Source organism: Salvelinus namaycush, chromosome 31 (assembly GCF_016432855.1).
Source record: "Salvelinus namaycush isolate Seneca chromosome 31, SaNama_1.0, whole genome shotgun sequence".
Lineage (NCBI taxonomy): Eukaryota > Metazoa > Chordata > Actinopteri > Salmoniformes > Salmonidae > Salvelinus > Salvelinus namaycush.
Genome location: NC_052337.1, coordinates 13,079,729 through 13,100,274, shown reverse-complemented (window position 1 = coordinate 13,100,274; position 20,546 = coordinate 13,079,729).

The window sequence follows — 20,546 nt, the reverse complement described above, 5'->3', positions numbered from 1 at the left end:
CAGTATACTACATAACAATACAGTAACACTACAGTCCTCTATAGTACACTACAGTAACACTACAGTACACTACAGTAAACTACAGTATACTACAGTACCACTACAGTATACTACAGTACACTACTGTAACACTACAGTAACACTACAGTACCCTACCGTAACACTACAGTATACTACAGTACACTACAGTACACTACAGTAACACTACAGTACACTACAGTACCAGACACAGCAGATCACCACACACAGGAGGACACACCACAATGCACCACTGAGGTGAAAGTTGATGCAACGTTAAAGCAACGTTACAACAACATCAAAGCAGCAGCAGAACAGAAAGTAACCCACTGGTAAACCTGCTTAAAAGGAGGACTGGATGAGTACAGTACATCCGCTCACTGGGACCCTGTTGAAGCCATGTGTGTTTAGATATAGTACTCTCGCTCTCTCTCTCTCACACACACACACACACACACACACCACACACACACACACACACACACACACACACACACACACACACACACACACACACACACACACACACACACACACACACACACACACACACAAATAGGAATAGACAAATATATACTGAACAAAAATATAAACATAAAATACAATATGCAACAATTTCAACAATTTTACAGAGTTACAGTTCTTGTAAGGAAATCAGTCAATTTAAATAAATTCATTAGGCCCCAATCTATGGAATTCACATGACTGGGCAGGCTCGCAACCATGGGTGGGACTGGGAGGGCATAGGCCCACCCACTTCGGAGCCAGGCCTTCTCACTGTGGAGCCAGGCCCAGCCAATCAGAATACCGCAGACCACGTTTTTACCACAGGTAAAGAAGCCGGATGTCCTGGGCTGGCATGGTTACAGGTGGTCACAAATTCTCTAAAACAATGTTGGAAGCACCTTATGTTAGATAAATTAACATTCAAGCCAGTTGCACGCTCCCTCAAAACTTGAGACATCTGTGGCATTGTGTTGTGTGACAAAACTGCATATTTTAGAGTGACCTTTTATTGTCCCCAGCACAAGGTGCACCTGTGTAATGATCATTATGTTTAATCAGCTTCTTGATATGTCACACCTGTCAGGTGGATGGATGATCTTGGCAAAGGATAAATGCTTACTAACAGGGATGTAAAGGAATTTGTGCACAACACTTGCGAAATAAGCTTTTTGTGTGTATGGAACATTTCTGGAATCTTTTATTTCAGCTCATGAAACATGGGACCAACACTTTACATGTTACTTTTATATGTTTGTTCAGTGTAGGTTTTTCAATAGAAAAGTTAAAGTATGGGTTTGAATGGAGAAGGACAAGTGAATCTGTTTCTTCTTATCTGACACGCTGTGACCCCTGAAAGACTAAACATACAAAAATAGACTAGTGGATGGTGGGATGGATGGAGGAATGAGGAAGGGATGGAGGGATGAGGAAGGGATGGAGGGATGAGGAAGGGATGGAGGGATGAGGAAGGGATGGAAGGATGAGGAAGGGATGGAGGGAGAGGGTGACTAGAACATGAACATCTGGAGCGGAGAGCTACAGTGGGGCAAAAAAGTATTTAGTCAGCCACCAATTGTGCAAGTTCTCCCACTTAAAAAGATGAGAGAGGCCAGCCTCCCAGGTGGCGCAGTGGTCTAGGGGACTGCATCGCAGTGCTAGCTGCGCCACCAGAGTCTCTGGGTTCGCGCCCAGGCTCTGTCGCAGCCGGCCGCGACCGGGAGGTCCGTGGGGCGACGCACAATTGGCCTAGCGTCGTCCGGGTTAGGGAGGGTTTGGCAGGTAGGGATATCCTTGTCTCATCGCGCTCCAGCGACTCCTGTGGCGGGCCGGGCGCAGTGCGCGCTAACCAAGGGGGCCAGGTGCACGGTGTTTCCTCCGACACATTGGTGCGGCTGGCTTCCGGGTTGGAGGCGCGCTGTGCTAAGAAGCAGTGCGGCTTGGTTGGGTTGTGCTTCGGAGGACACGTGGCTTTCGACCTTCATCTCTCCCGAGCCCGTACAGGAGTTGTAGCGATGAGACAAGATAGTAATTACTAGCGATTGGATACCACGAAAATTGGGGAGAAAAGGGGATAAAATTTATAAAATAATAATAAAAATTAAAAAAAGATGAGAGAGGCCTGTAATTTTCATCATAGGTATACTTCAACTATGACAGACAAAATGAGAAAAAAAAATCCAGAAAATCACATTGTAGGATTTTTTATGAATTTATTTGCAAATTATGGTGGAAAATAAGTATTTGGTCACCTACAAACAAGCAAGATTTCTGGCTCTCACAGACCTGTAACTTCTTCTTTAAGAGGCTCCTCTGTCCTCCACTCGTTACCTGTATTAATGGCACCTGTTTGAACTTGTTATCAGTATAAAAGACACCTGTCCACAACCTCAAACAGTCACACTCCAAACTCCACTATGGCCAAGACCAAAGAGCTGTCAAAGGACACCAGAAACAAAATTGTAGACCTGCACCAGGCTGGGAAGACTGAATCTGCAATAGGTAAGCAGCTTGGTTTGAAGAAATCAACTGTGGGAGCAATTATTAGGAAATGGAAGACATACAAGACCACTGATAATCTCCCTCGATCTGGGGCACGCAAGATCTCACCCCGTGAGGGTCAAAACTTACGCAAGATCTCACCCCGTGGGGTCAAAATGATCACAAGAACGGTGAGCAAAAATCCCAGAACCACACAGGGGGACCTAGTGAATGACCTGCAGAGAGCTGGGACCAAAGTAACAAAGCCTACCATCAGTAACACACTACGCCGCCAGGGACTCAAATCCTGCAGTGCCAGACGTGTCCCCCTGCTTAAGCTAGTACATGTCCAGGCCTGTCTGAAGTTTGCTAGAGAGCATTTGGATGATCCAGAAGAAGATTGGGAGAATGTCATATGGTCAGATGAAACCAAAATATAACTTTTTGGTAAAAACTCAACTCGTCGTGTTTGGAGTACAAAGAATGCTGAGTTGCATCCAAAGAACACCATACCTACTGTGAAGCATGGGGGTGGAAACATCATGCTTAGGGGCTGTTTTTCTGCAAAGGGACCATGACGACTGATCCGTGTAAAGGAAAGAATGAATGGGGCCATGTATCGTGAGATTTTGAGTGAAAACCTCCTTCCATCAGCAAGGGCATTGAAGATGAAACGTGGCTGGGTCTTTCAGCATGACAATGATCCCAAACACACCGCCCGAGCAACGAAGGAGTGGCTTTGTAGGAAGCATTTCAAGGTCCTGGAGTGGCCTAGCCAGTCTCCAGATCTCAACCCCATAGAAAATCTTTGGAGGGAGTTGAAAGTCCGTGTTGCCCAGCAACAGCCCCAAAACATCACTGCTCTGGAGGAGATCTGCATGGAGGAATGGGCCAAAATACCAGCAACAGTGTGTGAAAACCTTGAGAAGACTTACAGAAAACATTTGACCTCTGTCATTGCCAACAAAGGGTATATAACAAAGTATTGAGATAAACTTTTGTTATTGACCAAATACTTATTTTCCACCATAATTTGCAAATAAATTCATTAAAAATCCTACAATGTGATTTTCTGGATTTTTTTTTCTCATTTTGTCTGTCATAGTTGAAGTGTACCTATGATGAAAATTACAGGCCTCTCTCATCGTTTTAAGTGGGAGAACTTGCACAATTGGTGGCTGACTAAATACTTTTTTGCCCCGCTGTACCTGGAGAGAATATTACAAGGTCTAATTAGTGGTTCTCACCTGGTATGTTACTGAAGCACTTTACACACATGCTTCAACACACAGACCCACGTTTGTGTACGTGTTTGTGTACGTGTTTGTGTACGTGTTTGTTTGTGTGCTTGTGTACGTGTTTGTGTACGTGTTTGTGTACGTGTTTGTTTGTGTGTGAGAACGGAAACATCTAAGGCCCAAGAGACAGCAGAGGGAGGGAGTAGTAAACAAAAATGTATCAACCTCATCCAGTGGGATAACAGAGGGATGATGGCTGAAAAGAGGGATAGAAGAGAGGACAGGAACATTTTACCTACTGCTTGACATGAGGGCTGAACCCAAAACAGTGAACACAGGATGGCCTGCATCCATAACAATGGACCCACTGACTGAAGCGCTGACCCCAGTGCAGTGTATCACACACATGAGAAACCAACTGAAAATTATCCCAGAGACGTGGAGAGAGAGAGAGAGAGAGAGAGGAGGGAAGAGAAAGAAAGAGAGAGAGAGAGCGAGAGAATGAAAGGGAGCAAGAGAAAGAGGACAGCATAGTGAGCACACGGTTACACACATATCCTCTCTTCAGAGATGAATGTTCCCTTTGACCACAGTAGAATTGTTGTTCATTATTCTCCAAAGTCATGATGATTATTTCTGAAAGGGTTTCAAGATTATTTGTAGAATTCATCTTTCTCTCAAACCCCCTCTCCCCCCTCTCTCTCACTATGTTGCGTGTGCATGCGCACACACACACACACACACACACACACACACACACACACACACACACACACACACACACACACACACACACACACACACACACACACACACACACACACACACACTAGTGACAAGACAGAACAACGACGTGGGATCATTTCACATTCAATCATTTCATTTCAATACTTCTTATGATTTAAACTGACCTTTTGACCCCCACATTGATCAAGAAGAGTTTTACTGTTTGTTACTTCAATGCACACCTGGTATTTGAGCGAGAGAGAAAGAGAAAGAGAGAGCTGTCTTATAGTACCAGTACCAGAATCCCTCCTTTATGTCCTCAAAACACAACCAACCAAAGCATTATAAAACTAAATGGCTACTGTAAGTACTCTAATAGTCCTTACTACCTACCTACCTGTAAAATCACAGAGGTGGGTTAACAAACGTCTATACACCCACGCATACTATGGGGTGTACTGTATGCCGACACCACAAAACATGTTTTGTAGCACCAGAGAGTACTACACAACTGTGCCCATAATTGCAATGCCTAAACCCATACAAGGTCTTTACAACACACACAAAATACTTATTCTACACCCGTGCCAAGCTGATGATTATACCACCCACTGCCATAGGGCCTGGGATGGGAGGGATAACAGGAACACACAGACAAACACCTCAGAAACAACTCAATACCTCTGATATAGATATACAACATATGTGATTACATATTGTAATACAAGCCAAAGATGCTTAGCCTGCTTACTGTCTACCGTACACAATTGAACAATTGATTGTTATGCTATTACTATGTCATATTATGTTTAAAAAAAAATGTAAGTGAGTGAGACAGTGAGTGGGATAAAAATATGTGTTGACTCTAAACTGACACACTGCTGGTGGGACAACATTTGGAAACTGTTGACACAAAGTTGATGAAGGGTTGAGCCAATGTTGAGCCAACGTTGATATACTATTACTGACTGAAAGGGACACTATGCAGACATTGTGGACGTAAACGTGCTGTGTCATAGATACATGCCTAAGGTATTGTTGATGTAAATGTTTTCCTCAGCTTCATAGAAGGGATAAATGCCTTTTTAAAACAGGCAAACTAAAAATACACACTTAATTGATTCAATAAAGGAGAAGAAAACACATTTAGAAAAAGCAGAAAAACAAAGGACAAAAAACAACTATCTTAAACAACCACTCTTAATGGCAAAGCAATATTACATTTCTTATCACTGGTCTCAGACCAGATTTTCCATATCAACAATATTTTCCCTTTACATCAGAGTATAAAACCAGAGCTGAGTTGAGGAGAAATGCAAGCTCACCCTCTAGTGGATGTGAAAGAGTATTACAACATACAAAATGTGTGTGTGTGTGTGTGTGTGTGTGTGTACTCACTGCTCTCGATGGACATCTGGCTGTGGAACTCTGGGCTGTGGAAGTTGGTTTCCACGGGAACGCTGATGGTGCGTCTCAGCTGTCGGACCTTACATGAATCTGACCTCCGCTCCTGAAACAAAAACTTCTGAGAGACAGAGATAGAGAGAGAGAAAGTGTGTGTGAGAGAGAGAGAGAGAGAGGGGTATGGGGGGTGAGAGGAGGGTAGAAAAGTTAGTAAAAAAATCGGAATAAAGTTAGTAAAGAAAGGGAAGAAACAAAGAATGAAAGAAACACACAAACAAACAAAGTAAGAAGGAAAGAAAGGAAGATAGAAATACATGCAAAAACTCAAAGTTCTCTTCCGGCATTTTCAAACATAGTTTTGAGCTATAGTTTGAATCAGAGTTTGACTGTTTGTTAATTGTTACATTGTATTTTTTCATTTGTCTGGTTGGTTCCACCAAACTATAGCTCAAAACTATGTGTGAAAACGCTCTTACTCCTGTATGTGTATTTAAGATCACAGAGTACAGTGGTGTACAGTGGTGTCTCTGAGGTCTTGATGAATGTGTATAATCGATATAAACCAGAGAAGACTTTAGCAGGACATTAGTCAGTGTCAGGACAGGGCCTTTCTTCTCCACCATGCATACTGAACACTGAGCCCCCATCGATTAGACAGTCACAGACAAAAGGACGGATTAGTTGGATGAGAGAGAGAGAGTAAAAAGAGGAGGCCAGATGTCCTTTCAGCGGTGTGATAATGGCTTATCGAGCCTAGCGCACACAGGTCAGCTCATCACCTGGCCTCCTCCCTTCCCTTCTCAGTCTTTCTCTCCAAAAGCACACAGTTGAGCATACGGTACTAATGATAGGGCTTTATGAGAGTGCCCTCGACTGGTGACATTTTGTCTATAGATTCACTGGGAAGTGGATAGGGCGAGAGAGGTCTCTGGTTCCCTCTCTCCTTTTCCATTAGGGAATGAACAGGAGTGGGGCAGAGTTCCTTGAATGAATGGGAGTGGGGCAGAGTTCCTTGAATGAATGGGAGTGGGGCAGAGTTCCTTGAATGAATGGGAGTGGGGCAGAGTTCCTTGAATGAATGGGAGTGGGGCAGAGTTCCTTGAATGAATGGGAGTGGGGCAGAGTTCCTTGAATGAATGGGAGTGGGGCAGAGTTCCTTGAATGAATGGGAGTGGGGCAGAGTTCCTTGAATGAATGGGAGTGGGGCAGAGTTCCTTGAATGAATGGGAGTGGGGCAGAGTTCCTTGGACGGGAGGGAAAATTGAAGGCTGAGAAATGAGCAGCTCTTTCCTATGAGGGTGAAAAGTTTGAACATCAATAACCCTAAACCTTTCCCCTGTAAACCTTCTTCTCTCCAGGGACAGTTTAATGTGTTGCTTCTACCCTCGCTCTTTTGTTTTGATCAGTTTTATATCCTAGGAGTGTGGTACTCTTTCCTGTCTCTCTCTCTCGCTCTCTCTCTCCCTTCTCACCAATGGGAATCTCTCCTCCTCATTCATCTTGAGATAAGGAAGGTGTCAGTCCTGCTTTTAGAATAGTCTGGTTCATAATTGCCTTTAGCCATGAGGATGTATCAGAACATTTCCAATTACAAAAACAATAGCTGCTGAATCAATGCAGAGAGAGCCAAGGGAGTGTGTGTGTGTGTGTGTGTGTGTGTGTGTGTGTGTGTGTGTGTGTGTGTGTGTGTGTGTGTGTGTGTGTGTGTGTGTGTGTGTGTGTGTGTGTGTGTGTGTGTGTGTACTGTACTGTACTGTTCTGTATAGATGTATGTACGTACAGTGCATTAAGACATTTTCAGACCCCTTGACTTTTTCCACATTTTGTTACGTTACAGCCTTATTCTAAAATGGATTAAATCGTTTTTTCCCTTGTCAATCTTCAAACAATACCCCATAATGACAAAGCAAAACCATTTTTTTTTTTACATTTGTGCAAATTTATTACAAATAAAAAACTGAAATACCACATTTACATAAGTATTCAGACCCTTTACTGTGTACTTTGTTGAAGCACCTTTGGCAGCGATTGCATGCTCGAGTCTTCTTGGGTATGACCCTAGCTCTGTCAGGTTGGATGGGGAGCGTCGCTGCACAGCTATTTCCAGGTCTCTCCAGAGATGTTCGATCAGGTTCAAGTTCAGGCTCTGGCTGGGCCACTCAAGGACATTCAGAGACTTGTCCTGAAACCACTCCTGCGTTGTCTTGGCTGTGTGCTTAATGTCGTTGTCCTGTTGGAAGGTGAACCTTCGCCCCAGTCTGAGGTCCTGAGTGCACTGGAGCAGGTTTTCATTAAGGATCTCTCTGTGCTTTGCTCTGTTCATTTTTCCCTCGATCCTGACTACGTAGTCTCCCAGTCCCTGCCGCTGAAAAACATCCCCACAGCATGATGCTGCACCATGCTTCACCGCAGGGATGGTGCCAGGTTTCCTCCAGACATGACGCTTGGCATTCAGGCCAAAGAGTTCAATCTTGGTTTCATCAGACTAGAGAATCTTGTTTCTCATGTTCTGAGAGTCCTTTAGGTGCCTTTTGGCAAAATCCAAGCGGGCTGTCATGTGCCTTTTACTGAGGAGTGGCTTCCGCCTGGCCACTCCATCATAAAGGCCAGGTGGAGTGCGGCAGAGATGGTTGTCCTTCTGGAAGGTTCTCCCATCTCCGCAGAGGACCTCTGGAGCTCTGTCAGAGTGACCATCAGGTCCTAGTTCACCATTTAAGAATGATGGAGGCCACTGTGTTCTTGGGGACCTTCAATGCTGCAGACGTTTTTTGGTACCCTTCCCCAGATCTGTGCCTCGACACAATCCCTTCGACCTTATGGCTTGGGATTTGCTCTGTCACGCATTGTCAACTGTGGGACCTTATATGGACAGTTGTGTGCCTTTCCAAATCATGTCCAATCAATTGAATTTACCACAGGTTGTATAAACATCTCAAGAATGATCAATGGAAACAGGATGCACCTGAGCTCCATTTTGAGTCTCATAGCAAAGGGTTTGTATACTTATGTAAATAAGGCATTTCTGTTTTTTATTTTTAAAACATTTCTTTTCTTCGCTTTATCATTATGGGGTATTGTGTGTAGATTGATCAGGGCAAAAAAATAATTTAATCCATTTTAGAATGTGGAATGTAGATAAAGGGAAGAATACTTTCCAAATGCACTGTACATGCTAGCATTGAGTGTGTGCCTGCATGTGTGTGCAAGAGAGTACGTACTGCCGTGGCCAAAAGTTTTGAGAATGGCACAAATATACATTTTCACAAAGTCTGCTGCCTCAGTTTGTATGATGGCAATTTGCATATACTCCAGAATGTTATGAAGAGTGATCAGATGAATTGCAATTAATTGCAAAGTCCCTCTTTGCCATGCAAATGAACTGAATCCCCCAAAAACATTTCCACTGCATTTCAGCCCTGCAACAAAAGGCCCAGCTGACATCATGTCAGTGATTCTCTCGTTAACCTCTCTTGGGTACGTTAGCGTCCCACCTCTTCAACAGCCAGTGAAACTGCTGGGCGCCAAATTCAAATACAGGAAAACTCATTATAAAAATTCAGAAAACCAAACATATTTTACATAGGTTTAAAGATTAACTTCTTGTGAATCCAACCACGGTGTCAGATTTAAAAAATGCTTTACGGCGAAACATACCTTACGATTATTTGAGAACATAGCCCACTAGACAAATCATTACAAACAGTAACCAGCCAAGTAGAACAGTTACACAAGTCAGAAATAGAGATCAAATTAATCCCTTACCTTTGATGATCTTCATATGGTTGACTCAGCAGACATTCATTTACTCAATAAATGTTCCTTTTGTTCGATACAGTCTCTTTATATCCAAAAACCTCAGTTTTGTTCGCGCGTTTTCTTCAGTAATCCACAGGCTCAAACGCAGTCAAAACAGGAACACAAAAAAATCCAAATTGTATCCGTAAAGTTCATAGAAACATGTCAAACGATGTTTATATTCAATCCTTAGGTTGTTTTTAGCCTAAATAATCGATAATATTTCAACCGGACAATAACGTCGTCAATTTAAAAGGTAAACAAGAAACGCACTCTCTCCGTCTCGCGCATGAAAAAGCTCTGTGACACTTTAGGGTCCACTCATTCAGACTGCTCTTACTTCCTCATTTTTCAGAATACAAGCCTGAAACAATTTCTAAAGACTGTTGACATCTAGTGGAAGGCATAGAAACTGCAATTTGAGTCCTAAGTCAATGGATGCTGTAATGGCATTGAATAGAAAACTACAAAACCCCCCAAAAAACTACTTCCTGAATGGATTTCTTTCAGGTTTTCGCCTGCCAAATCAGTTCTGTTATACTCACAGACACTATTTTAACAGTTTTGGAAACTTTAGAATGTTTTCTATCCAGATCTACCAGTTATATGCATATCATATCTTCTGGGCCCGAGAAGCAGGCAGTTTAATTTGGGCATGCATTTCATCCAAAATTCCGAATGCTGCCCCCTACCCTAGAGAAGTTAACACAGGTGTGAGTGTTGACGAGGACAAGGCTGGAGATCACTCTGTCATGCTGATTGAGTTTGAATAACAGACTGGAAGCTTCAAAAGGAGGGTGGTGCTTGGAATCATTGTTCTTCCTCTGTCAACATGGTTACCTGCAAGGAAACACATGCCGTCATCATTGCTTTGCACAAAAAGGGCTTCACAGGCAAGGATATTGCTGCCAGTAAGATTGCAACTAAATCAACCATTTATCGGATCATCAAGAACTTCAAGGAGAGCGGTTCAATTGTTGTGAAGAAGGGTTCAAGGCGCCCAAGAAAGCTTGCTCAGGAATGGCAGCAGGCAGGTGTGAGTGTATCTGCACGCACAGTGAGACAAAGACTTTTGGAGGATGGCCTGGTGTCAAGAAGGGCAGCAAAGAAGCCACTTCTCTCCAGGAAAAATATCAGGGACAGACTGATATTTTGCAAAAGGTACAGGGATTGGACTGCTGAGGACTGGGGTAAAGTCATTTTCTCTGATGAATCCCCTTTCCGATTGTTTGGGGCATCCGGAAAAAAGCTTGTCCGAAGAAGACATGCCAACAGTAAAGCATCCTGAGACCATTCATGTGTGGGGTTGCTTCTCAGCCAAGGGAGTGTGCTCACTCACAATTTTGCTCACATCCTCCGAGAGCAACTTCTCCCAACCATCCAGGAACAGTTTGGTGACGAACAATGCCTTTTCCAGCATGATGGAGCACCTTGCCATAAGACAAACGTTATAACTAAGTGGCTCGGGGAACAAAACATCGATATTTTGGGTCCATGGCCAGGAAACCCCCCAGACCTTAATCCCATTGAGAACTTGTGGTCAATCCTCAAGAGGCGAGTGGACAAACAAAACCCACAAATTCCAAGCATTGATTATGCAAGAATGGGCTGCCATCAGTCAGGATGTGGCCCAGAAGTTAATTAGCAGCATGCCAGGGCGGATTGCAGAGTTCTTGAAAATGAAGGGTCAACACTGCAAATATTGACTCTTTGCATCAACTTGCATCAGTCAATAAAAGCCTTTGACACTTATGAAATGCTTGTAATTATACTTCAGTATTCCATAGTAACATCTGACAAAAAATATCTAAAGACACTGAGGCAGCAGACTTTGCTAAAATTAATATTTGTGTCATTCTCAAAACTTTTGGCCACGACTGTACATAATATTCTAGCTTGAACTGAGAAGCCTCATGGCAGATTTATGGAGCTACATGTGTTAGCGGTAGTTCCTTTTGTCAGTGAGTTGACCAGCTAGGTCAGCTAGGCTAGCTGGCAAAATATGTAAAATGTGTAGTATAGAAGGAAATTAGCTTTAAAACTTCTTAGGGATAGGGGTTGACATTTTCAATTTTGGATGAATTTGTGCCCAAATTAAATGGCCTCGTACTCTGTCCTAGATCATATGATATGCATATTATTATTACTATTGGATAGAAAACACTCTGAAGTTTCTAAAACTGTTTGAATTATATCTGTGAGTAAAACAAAACTCATATGGCAGGCAAACTTCCAAACAGGAAGTGAAAATTCTGAAATGGGTCGCTGTGAAAGGCATCGCCTATTCAATTGCCTTATATTTATGGATCTGTATGCACTTCATACGCCTTCCACTAGATGTCAACAGGTAGTAGAACGTGGAATGAAGCATATAGCTTCATGTGGGACCGGATGAGAGCCTTTGGAGTGACAGGTCAGGGAGATTGCCAGTTCTTGGCCACGCGCAGAGGGCATGTGATGTCTTTGTCTGCACTGCGTTAGATAGACATGAAGAAATGCTCAGTTTGGGACGTTATTGGATATATATGAGAAAAACATCCTGAAGATTGATTCTCAACTGAGTTTATTTATTTTTTATTTTATTTTTTATTTTTTTTATCCCATTTTCTCCCCAATTTTCGTGGTATCCAATCGCTAGTAATTACTATCTTGTCTCATCGCTACAACTCCCGTACGGGCTCGGGAGAGACGAAGGTCGAAAGCCATGCGTCCTCCGAAGCACAACCCAACCAAGCCGCACTGCTTCTTAACACAGCGCGCCTCCAACCCGGAAGCCAGCCGCACCAATGTGTCGGAGGAAACACCGTGCACCTGGCCCCCTTGGTTAGCGCGCACTGCGCCCGGCCCGCCACAGGAGTCGCTGGAGCGCGATGAGACAAGGATATCCCTACCGGCCAAACCCTCCCTAACCCGGACGACGCTATGCCAATTGTGCGTCGCCCCACGGACCTCCCGGTCGCGGCCGGCTGCGACAGAGCCTGGGCGCGAACCCAGAGACTCTGGTGGCGCAGTTAGCACTGCGATGCAGTGCCCTAGACCACTGCGCCACCCGGGAGGCCCCTATTCTCAACTGAGTTTGACCAGTTTATTCGATTTGTAATATCACTTTTTGAAGTTTTCGTTCATTAGCGTAAAGTTCGATGGACACGTGAACTACACATGCTAGCCAAAGTTGCTAATTCGACAGAAGTAATGGACATTATAAAACAAAACAACGGTTTATTGTGGAACTAGGATTCCTGGCACTGCATTCTGATGAAAGTTCATCAAAGGTAAGGGAATATTTATGATGTTTTTTCGTATTTCTGTTGACTCTGTTGACTTCAACATGGCGGAGAATGGCTGAGCGCTGTCTCAGATTATTGCATGCTGTGCTTTTTACTAAAGTTCTTTTTTTAAATCTAACACAGCGGTTGCATTAAGAACCAGTGTATCTTTAATTATATGTTAAACATGTATCTTTCATCAAAGTTTATGATGAGTATTTCTGTATTTCACGCTGCTATCTGTAATTACTTTCGCTATTTTGGAGCCATTTCTGAACATGGCGCCAATGTAAAACCACGATTTCTGGCTATAAATATGCTGTCACGAATCCCGCTTCCTGAGTCTGTTTTTGTCTGTGTTCTGTCCTGGAGTGTTTTTCCGGTGTCCTGGAACGCACCCTGTCTGGTTGCCGGGCGACGTAGCTAGTTGGGAGATCTCTGATTACCCGCACCTGTATCCCATCAGCTATCTGCACACCTGGTCCTGATCATCACCCCTCCACTTCATAAGCTCTGACCTGACATCCATTCCCTGCCGGATCGTTAGCCATGAACAGTATGTTGTGCCAGCGTATCAGCCTCCAGTTTGATAGAGTTTGTTTTGTTGTTTTGTACGTCTTGCTTGCCTTGAACTTACCTCCGTTTGTTCTGTCTACAGTCATTCACCCGGAACACTCACCCCATTCCTGCCTGGTCGTCGGTGGCTTCTGTTACTCCCTTGGATCTGCCGATTCACTCCCATCAACTCACCTCCGCTGCCCGCTCCGCCACCTGGATCTTTCTACCTCTACGTTTAAACTTGTAAATAAATACTCACCTTCGTCCTACTCTCCTTGTCCTGGTCTGCTTCTGGGTTCTACTTTAGAAAACCGTGACAGAACGATCCGGCCAAGGATGAACCCAGCGGACCTGGACTCCGTTTGCCATGCCATTACCCATCAGGAGAAGATATTGGGACAACACAGCACGGCGCTACAGGAGATAGCGTTTTCAGTCCGGAACTTCTCTGCTAGCTTGACGAGTATCCAGGATCAGCTCAGTTTGCCGGCGGATCATCCACCACCTGTTTCACCCCTCTCACCTGCCGCTTCTGGAGCGGTTTCCTTCCGTGAGCCCAAGGTTCCGACGCCTGATAAGTACGAAGGGGATTTGGGAAGATGCCGTTCATTTCTTATGCAGTGTGGTTTAGTTTTTGATCTGCAGCCCTACTCTTACGCCACAGAGAAGGCTAGGATAGCTTTTGTTATTGAACTGCTGCGTGGTAGAGCTCTGGAATGGGCTTCAGCCGTTTGGGAACGACAGGACACCTGCATGGCGTCATACCAGGAGTTCACGACAGAGATGAGAAAGCTTTTTGACCATCCAGTCCGAGGTAAGGACGCAGCTAAGCGTTTGTTCTCTCTTCGCCAAGGAGCTCGCAGTGTGGCAGACTTTGTGATCGAGTTCAGGACATTGGCTGTGGAGAGTGGTTGGAATGAGGAGTCACTACAAGCGGCTTTTTACCAGGGGTTGTCGGAGCAACTCAAGGACGAGCTGATCTCCTATCCAGAGCCTAGTGACCTGGACAGTTTGGTCACATTATCTATTCGGGTGGATAATAGAGTCCGAGAGAGAAGGAGGGAGAAGCAGTGGGGCCCGTCCAATCAATCAGCAACTCGGTTACCATTCGGGTCAGGAAGTGGACCAGAACGTGTTGATCATTATTCCCCACACGGGATTAGTGGAGGTGTCTTGCCGCCAGATCCTGAACCCATGCAAGAGGGGCGGCACGGGTTAACTAAGGAGGAGCGCCAACGTAGACGTGAGACCAACAGCTGCCTCTACTGTGGTAGCTCGGGACATTACATCTCCGGTTGTCCTCAGCGCCCGTTAAACGGCCCGGCTCGCTAAGTTTGGGAGGACTTTTAGCGAGCCAGTTTCAACCTCCCAAGAACCCTGTCAGACCCCGTTTTCCTGCGACCCTCATGAATAAGAATCGGAGTTTAGCGATGAACGCTTTTATCGATTCAGGTGCCGATGGCAGCTTTATTGATGCCGACTTGGTGGAACAGCTGGGGCTTTCCAAGGAGCAATTGCCGGAAGCCATTGAAGCAACCACTCTGAACGGTAGTAGTCTGGCACGGATCACTATGAGGACTGAACCGGTTAAGATGTTGTTGTCGGGGAATCATTCAGAGGTTATCTCCTTCTTCATTCTGCCTTCGCCCTATGTTCCTCTGGTTCTTGGTTACCCCTGGCTGAGAGAACACAATCCCTCGTTTGATTGGGTGACGGGTAAGGTAACTAGTTGGAGCATTGAGTGTCATGCTAACTGCCTTAGGACTGCCTGTTCTCATGCTGTTCCCAGTCAGGTCAGTGAGTCTGCTCCCCCTGATTTGTCCCTGGTTCCAGAAACCTATCACGATTTGGGTGAAGTGTTCAGTAAGCAGAAGGCTCTGTCACTTCCTCCCCACCGACCTTATGACTGTGCGATTAATCTGTTCCCTGGAGCTGCCTTTCCCAAGGGACGGTTATACAGTATCTCTCGACCTGAGCGTGAAGCCTTGGAGACCTACATCAAGGAGTCTCTAGCTGCAGGTCTCATTCGCCCCTCGTCATCACCCCTGGGAGCAGGATTCTTTTTTGTGAGCAAGAAGGATGGCTCTCTTCGACCGTGTATTGATTATCGGGGGTTGAATGATATTACGGTCAAAAACAAGTATCCCCTGCCCTTGATGAGCTCTGCTTTCGACTCTTTACAGGGTGCTACGGTGTTTACGAAGCTTGACCTACGCAATGCTTATCATCTGGTTCGGATCAGAGAGGGGGACGAGTGGTTGACTGGGTTCAATACACCTATGGGACATTTCGAGTACCAGGTGATGCCGTTTGGACTGACCAACGCTCCTGCTGTGTTCCAAAGTATGGTGAATGACGTGCTGAGAGATATGATTGGTATTTTTGTGTTCGTTTACCTGGATGATATCCTCATCTTCTCGAGGGAGCTTTCCAGCCACGTCCAGCATGTCAAGCAGGTCCTGCAGCGGTTATTGGAGAACCGCCTGTTCGTGAAGGCTGAGAAGTGTGATTTTCACGCCCACACTACGTCCTTCCTCGGGTACATCATCTCCAGGGGAGAGATCAAGATGGACCAAGAGAAGGTTCGGGCGGTTCGGGATTGGGCCCAGCCCGGTACGAGATTGCAGCTCCAGAGATTCCTGGGGTTTGCGAACTTCTATCGGAGGTTTATCCGTGATTACAGCCGGGTGGCCGCCCCTTTAACTGCCCTGACGTCTTGCACCAGAGTTTTCTGTTGGACTCCTGAGGCAGACCGAGCATTTCTGAACTTGAAGAGCCGAATTACCAACGCCCCGATTCTCTCTCAACCTGACACTTCCCGTCAGTTTGTTGTTGAGGTGGACGCGTCTGATGTGGGGGTGGGCGCCATCCTGTCCCAGCGTAGCTCCACTGACGGTAAACTCCATCCCTGCGCCTTCTACTCTTGTCGTCTTTCACCAGCAGAGAGAAACTACGATGTGGGTAACCGGGAGCTTCTCGCTGTGAAGCTTGCCTTGGAGGAGTGGCGCCACTGGTTGGAGGGAGCGGAGCAACCGTTTGTGGTCTGGACTGACCACAAGAATCTGGCTTACGTGCAATCGGCTAGACGTCTCAACTCCCGTCAGGCCAGGTGGGCTTTGTTTTTTGGACGCTTCAATTTTTCCCTGACGTTCCGACCTGGGTCGAAGAACGGCAAGGCGGACGCCTTGTCCCGGATGTTCTCCAAGACGGAGGAGAGTGGGGCCAAGACTGAGACGATTCTTCCCCAGAACTTTGTCGTGGGAGCCGTTACATGGAGGATTGAGGAGGATGTGATGGCGGCCCTTCGGACTCAGCCCGGCCCCGGTAACGGTCCACCCGGTCGGTTGTTCGTGCCTGAGTCGGTCCGTTCTGCTGTCCTTCAGTGGTCCCACGCCAGCAAGATAGCTTGTCACCCTGGCGTTGCTCGGACTATGGCGCTACTGCGCAGACGATTTTGGTGGCCTGCCATGGGAGAAGATACCCGGAGGTTTGTTGCCGCTTGTCCTGTTTGTGCGCAGAATAAGAGTACCAATCGGCCCAGCTCTGGGCTTCTTCACCCCCTACCTATTCCCCGGCGACCTTGGTCGCATCCGGCCCTGGACTTTGTCACGGGGTTGCCCTCTTCTGTTGGGAACACGGTCATTCTGACCATTGTGGACAGATTCAGCAAGTTCGCTCACTTTGTCCCCATCTCCAAGCTTCCATCTGCCACTGAGACGTCCGAGATCCTTGTTAGGGAAGTTTTCAGGGTCCACGGGTTGCCCAGTGACATTGTTTCCGACCGTGGTCCTCAGTTTACCTCTGCTGTCTGGAGATCCTTCTGTTTGGCCATTGGAGCTACAGTCAGTCTCACATCTGGATTTCACCCCCAATCTAATGGTCAGGCGGAGAGAGCCAACCAGAAGATGGAGTCCACGCTGCGCTGCCTTGTCTCCTCTGATCCCACCTCTTGGTCCTCTCAGTTACCCTGGGTCGAGTATGCCCATAATACTCTCCCTTCATCTGCCACTGGGATGTCTCCCTTCCAGTGCCTGTACGGTTACCAACCTCCCTTGTTTCCTTCTCAGGAGAGGGATCTCTCGGTTCCCTCTGTCCAGGCCCACATTCGTCGTTGCCACCGGACCTGGCATCGGGCCAGGAAGGCCCTCCTTAGAGTTTCTGACCGGTATCAGATCCAGGCGAATCGTCGCCGTATTCCTGCCCCCGCTTATACCGTCGGAGATAAGGTTTGGTTGGCTACACGGGATCTTCCTCTACGGACTGAGTCGAAGAAACTGTCACAGAAGTTCATTGGTCCGTTTGTGGTGGAGAGAATCATTAATCCTGTTGTGGTTCGACTCAAGTTGCCTGCAACGCTTAGAGTACACCCCACCTTTCATGTCTCCTGCCTCAAGCCGGTTCTCCTCAGTCCTCTGTTGCCCCCTCCTCCTCGTCCTCCTCCTCCTCGGATGATCGGAGGTGGTCCTGTCTACACGGTGCGCCGCATCATGGACTCCAGACGGCGGGGTCGAGGGTTCCAGTATCTCGTGGATTGGGAAGGATATGGCCCAGAGGAGAGGAGTTGGATTCCTCGGCGTCAGATCCTTGATGCTGACCTGCTTCGTGACTTCTACCGCCTCCACCCTGGCGCTCCGGGTAGTCCGCCCGGTGGCGTTCGTCGGAGGGGGGGTACTGTCACGAATCCCGCTTCCTGAGTCTGTTTTTGTCTGTTCTGTCCTGGAGTGTTTTTCCGGTGTCCTGGAACGCACCCTGTCTGGTTGCCGGGCGACGTAGCTAGTTGGGAGATCTCTGATTACCCGCACCTGTATCCCATCAGCTATCTGCACACCTGGTCCTGATCATCACCCCTCCACTTCATAAGCTCTGACCTGACATCCATTCCCTGCCGGATCGTTAGCCATGAACAGTATGTTGTGCCAGCGTATCAGCCTCCAGTTTGATGGAGTTTGTTTTGTTGTTTTGTACGTCTTGCTTGCCTTGAACTTACCTCCGTTTGTTCTGTCTACAGTCATTCACCCGGAACACTCACCCCATTCCTGCCTGGTCGTCGGTGGCTTCTGTTACTCCCTTGGATCTGCCGATTCACTCCCATCAACTCACCTCCGCTGCCCGCTCCGCCACCTGGATCTTTCTACCTCTACGTTTAAACTTGTAAATAAATACTCACCTTCGTCCTACTCTCCTTGTCCTGGTCTGCTTCTGGGTTCTACTTTAGAAAACCGTGACATATGCACATAATCGAACAAAACATAAATGTATTGTATAACATGATGTCATATGACTGTCATCTGAAGTTGTTCAAAGGTTAGTGATTAATTTTATCTCTATTTGTGGGTTTTGTGAAAGCTATCTTTTCTGTGAAAAAATGGCAGTGTGTTTTTGGATATTGTGGTGAGCTATCATAAATATATGTTGTGTTTTCGCTGTAAAACATTTTAAAAATCGGACATGTTGGCTGGATTCACAAGATGTTTATCTTTAATTATGTGTACAACATGTATTTTTCATCAAAGTTTTATGATGAGTATTTCTGTATCTCACGTTGCTCTCTGTAATTATTCTGGCTGTTTTGGAGCCATTTCTGAACATGGCGCCAATGTAAAACCACGATTTCTGGCTATAAATATGCAAATTTTCGAACAAAACATAAATGTATTGTATAACATGATGTCATAAGACTGTCATCTGATGAAGTTGTTCAAAGGTTAGTGATTCATTTTATCTCTATTTGTGGGTTTTGTGAAAGCTATCTTTGCGGTGAAAAAATGGCTGTGTTTTTTGGGATATGGTGGTGAGCTAACATAAATATATGTTGTGTTTTCGCTGTAAAACATTTTAAAAATCGGACATGTTGGCTGGATTCACAAGATGTTTATCTTTCATTTGCTGTATTGGACTTGTGATTTCATGAAATTATATTATATCCCTGTGGCGCTAGGCTATGCTATGCTAGTCAGCGTTTCTGATGAGAATGATCCCAGATCCGGGCTGGGTAGTCCAGAAAGGTTAAAACGGCAACATTTTCTCTTAGTCTCATGGCAAAATGTGAACAAAAGCATGAGATGAGCTTTATGACTTCTTCCGGCTGCAGGAGTCACATCCACACTGTCAGTCATGTTGTGTGTGCGTGTTTGTGTGTCTGTGTGATGTTAATGTAATGTTGTAGTTGTTGTGTTCCGTAAATGGTACGGTCTAATAAGCTCCATTCTGAGGCTCCTCTAGCTCCTCTACTACCATCATTCATCTCACAAGTGTGTGTGTGTGTGTGTGTGTGTGTGTGTGTGTGTGTGTGTGTGTGTGTGTGTGTGTGTGTGTGTGTGTGTGTGTGAGATCGCCTTTCTAGAAATCCTGACACATCCCTCGTCCCTGATAAACACTCCTGCCACAATTTCTCTACCCGTGCCATCTGAATGGAAGTCCTTATGCAATACTGACCCAGCACTTTGCCTCCATCTTGTAACATGCAACTTGTAACATTCACGCACGCACACACAAACACATACGCACACGCACAGTACTTAGTGTTATTATTCATAACGCAGCAACCTTGTTCCATTTTGTGTCTGTGTGAATGGTTCTCTAAGGTGTCATAAAGACAATAGCAGTAAAACATCATGCTTTATGAGACCTGAGCTCCTGGGATACGCAGATGATCTTCAGCCAGCTCTAATTATTGTATTTCACTCCGACACATCTTTAATTATTCATTTGTTATACAGCTTTTGTGTATGTATGTATGTATGTATGTGTGTGTGTGTGTGTGTGTGTGTGTGTGTGTGTGTGTGTGTGTGTGTGTGTGTGCTTCTTGGGTGGGATGGGCGAGCTAGCAGTCTGTCATTGATTTTAATGTAAAAATCCTTGTCTGTGCTCTGAACTTCAGTACCTCTGCAGCAGGCAGGAAGGCAGGCGGCTCTAACCATGCACACACACACCGCCACATGCGTCACTATGAAATTGTAGAGCAGTCCACAACAGCGCCACGGTGTTCAGCCGTCTGATTCACTACCCACCAGTAGCACCATTACCAGCACAGTAATATTACAGAAGATGGGAGAGA